The sequence below is a fragment of the Eriocheir sinensis genome, chromosome 13 (assembly GCF_024679095.1).
Source record: "Eriocheir sinensis breed Jianghai 21 chromosome 13, ASM2467909v1, whole genome shotgun sequence".
Lineage (NCBI taxonomy): Eukaryota > Metazoa > Arthropoda > Malacostraca > Decapoda > Varunidae > Eriocheir > Eriocheir sinensis.
The window spans coordinates 8,806,302-8,811,242 of record NC_066521.1 but is presented as its reverse complement, the minus strand read 5'-3'; the positions used below and the strand labels follow the sequence as shown (position 1 = coordinate 8,811,242).

Here is a 4,941-nt window from a genome sequence, read left to right as displayed (position 1 = left end):
ATTCATGACTGACTCACCGACAGAGAACAGCGTGTAGTTCTTAATGGTGAAGCATCCGATTGGCAACCTGTAACCAGCGGCGTGCCCCAAGGTTCGGTCCTGGGGCCAACACTATTCATAGTTTACGTGAACGATTTAGAGACTGATATCCTGTCAAAAGTAGCCAAATTCGCCGACGACACCAAATTAAGAGGTACGGTAACGAACAGTAAAAATTGCGAGAACATTCAATCAGACTTAATAAGACTTGCCGATTGGAGCGAAAAATGGCAAATGTGTTTCAACGTAGATAAATGTAAAGTAATGCACATAGGTGAAAAGAATCCTAACTTTAAATATCAGCTTCAAGGACATGAGCTCAGCGAAACACACACACACACACAAAAAAAAGATCTTGGTGTCATTATCAGTAACACTCTTAAAATGAGTGATCAATGTTCTGTGGCGAGTAAAAAAGCCAATATGATGTTAGGATTAATCTCAAGAAACTTTGATTATAAATCACCCGAACTTATGAAGAGATTATATTTAGCATTTGTAAGACCACACCTAGAATACGCCGTTCTGTTCTGGTCATCGAATTATATAAAAGATCAAGTTTTGCTAGAAAGGAGAGAGAGAGAGAGAGAGAGAGAGAGAGAGAGAGAGAGAGAGAGAGAGAGAGAGAGAGAGAGAGAGAGAGAGAGAGAGAGAGAGAGAGAGAGAGAGAGAGAGAGAGAGAGAGAGAGAGAGAGAGAGAGAGAGAGAGAGAGAGAGAGAGAGAGAGTGCAACAATGGGCAAATAGTTTTGAGAGAGAGAGGCTCTTGAGAGAGAGAGAGAGAGAGAGAGAGAGAGTAGAGAGAGAGAGAGAGAGAGAGATATTATGTTTAAATAGAGAGAGAGAGAGAGAGAGAGAGAGAGAGAGAGAGAGATGTACCAGCCACTCCTACACGCCGCCCACACCGTATTTCTCTCCACCACGCCAAAACATTTTTTCTTTTTTCTGCAGCAACAATGCTACTGGAAGCCTACGGGAACCGAGCTGGGGATCATGGGAGCTGCAAACAGACGTACCAGGCTTCCCTAAATTAACCACAAAAAAAAGACTAAAAAAAGAGGGGGCGCCCGGGATTGAACCGGGGACCTCTCGATCTGCAGTCGAATGCTCTACCACTGAGCTACACCCCCGCGAGGATATAGAATAGAGATTGAATGGGCGTGTGATGGTACGGGATAAGGAGCAAGTGACGGCGGAAGGCAGAGAGAGGTTGAGTTAATAGAAAAGGAGAAAAATAGGTTGATAGGTAGAGAAGTTGAACGAGTGGGTAGAAAGGATGAAATTGAGCGAATAGATTGATAGATAGAAGGAAGTTGAGCGAATAGGCAGAAAGGGAAAAAGAAGTTGAGCGAATAGGGTGATAGAGAGAAGGAAGTTGAACGAATAGCCAGAAAAGGAAAAAAGTTCAGCGAATAGGGACATACGGAAAATGAAGTTGGACGAATAGGTAGAAAGAGAATGAATCTGAGCGAATAGGGTGAAAGGGAGAAGGAAGTTGAACGAATAGGGAGAAAGGGAGAAAGAAATTGACCGAATGGCTTGATTGGGAGAAAAAGTTGAAGAAATGAGAAGAAAGAGAAAGGTTGAACGAATAGGTTAATAGGGAGAGGGAAGTTGGACGAATAGGAAGAACTGGATAAAAGCTAAACGAATAGGATAATAGTGAGAAGGAAGTGGTCGAAATGGTAGAAAGAGCGAAGGAAGTTTAGCGAATAGGTTGATTAGGAGAAGGAAGTTGAACGTGTAGGTATAAAGGGATAAAGAAGTTCAGCGAATAGGTTAATAGGGAGAAGGAAGTTGGTAAAGTATAGTGCTAATGGATAATGAACAGTAATGGGGGCGAAGGAAGTTAAACGAGTGGGCAGAAGATTGAGAAAGAAGTTAGATGAATAGATTGATTAGGAGAAGGAAGTTGAACGTGAAGGTATAAAGGGATAAAGAAGTTCAGCGAATAGGTTAATAGGGAGAAGGAAGTTGGAAAAGTATAGTGCTAATGGGGGCGAAGGAAGTTAAACGAGTGGGCAGAAGATTGAGAAAGAATATGATGAATAGATTGATTAGGAGAAGAAAGTTGGATAAGTGTACTCGTAAGAATTAAAAAGTAAGCAATGAGGGATAAAGAAGTTGAACGAGAAGGTAGAAAGGGAGAAGAAAGTTGAGTGAATAGGTAGAAAGATAGAAAGAATTTGAGCATGTAAGTGGAAAGCAAAAAAAAAAAGTTAGAGTAGAAACGTGTTAAAGGGAAGTAAAAATGAGAGAAATCTTGAAAATAGAAGGAAAAGAAAGAAAAATAATGAAAGAGATGACAAGGGGGTAAAGAGCTCAAAGAGAGAATACAAAGGAGAGAAAAAAAAGGTCTGAGAGAAGGAGTTAAAAGTTAGAAAAGAACCGAGGGGAGAAGAAAAACTGAGACAAGTTGAAGGAGATCGAAAAAGAGGAAAAGAAGTTGGAGGGAGTTGAAATTGGAAAAAAAAATGTTTGAAGAGTAAGGTTGAATAAAGAGGAAAAACGAGAAAAAAAACGAAGGATGGGAGGTAGAGATAGAAAAAAGAGGGAGATAGCATTAACGAGGAGGGAAAATAAGGTTAAATAAAGAGGAAAAAAGAAAATAAAGAACTTGAAGGATGGGAGATAAAGATAGAAAAAAGAGGGAGATAGCATTAAAGAGGAGGAAAAGAGGGAAAATAAGGTTAAATAAAGAGGAAAAGAGGGAAAATAAGGTTAAATAAAGAGGAAAAAAGTAAATAAAAAACTTGAAGGATGGGAGATAAAGATAGGAAAAAGAGGGAGATAGCATTAAAGAGGAGGAAAAGAGGGAAAATAAGGTTAAATAAAGAGGAAAAGAGGGAAAATAAGGTAAAATAAAGAGGAAAAGAGGGAAAATAAGGTAAAATAAAGAGGAAAAAATAAAATAAAAAATTTGAAGGATGGGAGATAAAGATAGAAAAAAGAGGGAGATAGCATTACAAGAGGAGGAAAAGAGGAAAACTAAGGTTAAATAAAGAGGAAAAAAGAGGAAAAAAATGAAGGATGGGAGATAAAGATAGGAAAAAGAGGGAGATAGCATTACAAGAGGAGGAAAAGAGGATAAATAAGGTTGAACAAAGAGAGAGAAAGAGAAAAAAACGTGCAGGAAGGGAGGTAGAGTTAGGAAAGAGAGGGAAATAGTCTGAAACGGAGATTGGGAAACAAAATGACACAGAAAGATTAGAAGATGTGAGAGGGCGAAGATAAAGTTTATGAAGGGTAGAGAGGGGGGAGGAAAAAGCTTGAAAATAAAAGGAAAAAAAAGTAGGGGAAGAATATGATCAAAGGATGAGGTAAAGAGGAGGGACAGCTTGATGGAGGAGGCGCAGAGGAGGAAAATGATGAAGGAGAGAGATGAAGGAGGAAGAAACACGAGAGGAAAATGCAAAACGGTGGAAACAAATTGTAAAAAGGAAATAAAAGGGAAGCAAATGTCTGGAAAGAATGAGAAAAAGGGAAGAATCAGTTATAAAAGAGGGAAAAACAAACAAAAAGGGAAGAAATATATCGCAGAACTAGATGAGAAGCGAAAGATTGTCTGAAAAAAATCTAAACGGGAACAGTAACTCGTAAGATAAGGTAAAAAATAAAGATAAGGGCTAGAAATGATAAAAAAAGGAATAAAAGGATGAAAATACATAAAGGGAGGATTGAGTTTAAGTGATAACGGAAAAAAAGAAGATTAATTTTAATGATAAGAAAAAAATAACAAATAATGGAAAAAAATAAGGAATAAAGATATCAGACATGGAGACGAGGATGGAAGACAGAACTAAAGGAAGAAAATACAGAAGGCAGAAATAAACATAGAAAAATAAAATAAAAAGTCTTGAAAACAGAAGAGAAAGGCCTGGAAAATAATTGCCGCCAAAATGAGCAAAAAGTGAGAGAAAAACTGGAAAACAATGCAGAAAAAAATGACAAAATAGAGAAGACAACGTTGAAGAGGAAAACTAAAAGACGAGAGGAAAACAAAGAGAGGAGATGAAAAAGAATAAGTCTGATTCTTCCCCTTCCTCCCTCTCTCCCTCTCTCATTCCCTTTCCTACTCCCCTTCTTCCTTCCTCCTCCTCCGCAGTCTCTCTTTCCCCTTCCTCCTCTCCCTCTTCCTTTCTCTTCCTCCCCATTTCCCCCTCCATCAGTCTCTTGTTACCCTTCTTCCTATCCCTCGTCTTCTTCATCCTTCCCTCTCTGACCTTTGTTCCCCTTCCTCTTCCTTCCCACCTCCTCTCCCAGTGCTTGTTCCATTTCTTCCTCTCCCTCTTATTTTCTCTTCCTCCCTTGTTCCCCTTCCTATTCTTCATCTTCCTTACTCCTCTCCCCCTTTCTCTCTATCTCGTTCTCCTACCTCCTCCTCCTCCTTCTCCTCTTCCCCCCTGCTTCTGCTTCTCCTACCTCCCTCCCTTCCTCCAACCCTCTTTCCCCTTCTATTCCTCCTGCGGACATGTAGCGAAGGGAGGTGGAGGGGGGAGCGAGGGAGAGGGAAGGGATGAAAGGAGCGCTGAGGGCAAACTGAAGGATAAAAGGGAAAGAGAAAATTGTGAAAAGCGGTAAAAAACGGGGTGACAAAAAGATAAAAATAGGGGAAAGATAAAAAAAACGGAAGAGTGAGCGATAAAAAGAATAATACAATAAAAAATTCTTTCCCTAATGTGAGAAAGATTAAGTCATAGAGAGCTTTCATTTGCATTCCCCGTGACTTGTTAAATGGACGTTGATTAGATATTTCACGTCACGCCGCTGTCACATTAATTATTATGAGAGAGAGAGAGAGAGAGAGAGAGAGAGAGAGAGAGAGAGAGAGAGAGAGAGAGAGAGAGAGAGAGAGAGAGAGAGAAAGAAAGAAAGGTGAGACTCGTGTGTGTGTGTGCGTGTG

General features: G+C 39.8%; 1 non-coding gene across 1 annotated transcript; it reads right to left on the bottom strand.

The window, feature by feature from the left end:
- Positions 1-1,096: 1,096 nt before the first annotated feature.
- Positions 1,097-1,168, bottom strand: Trnac-gca (transfer RNA cysteine (anticodon GCA)). Its single transcript has one exon. It is a non-coding gene; the product is annotated as a tRNA-Cys (tRNA).
- Positions 1,169-4,941: the final 3,773 nt, after the last annotated feature.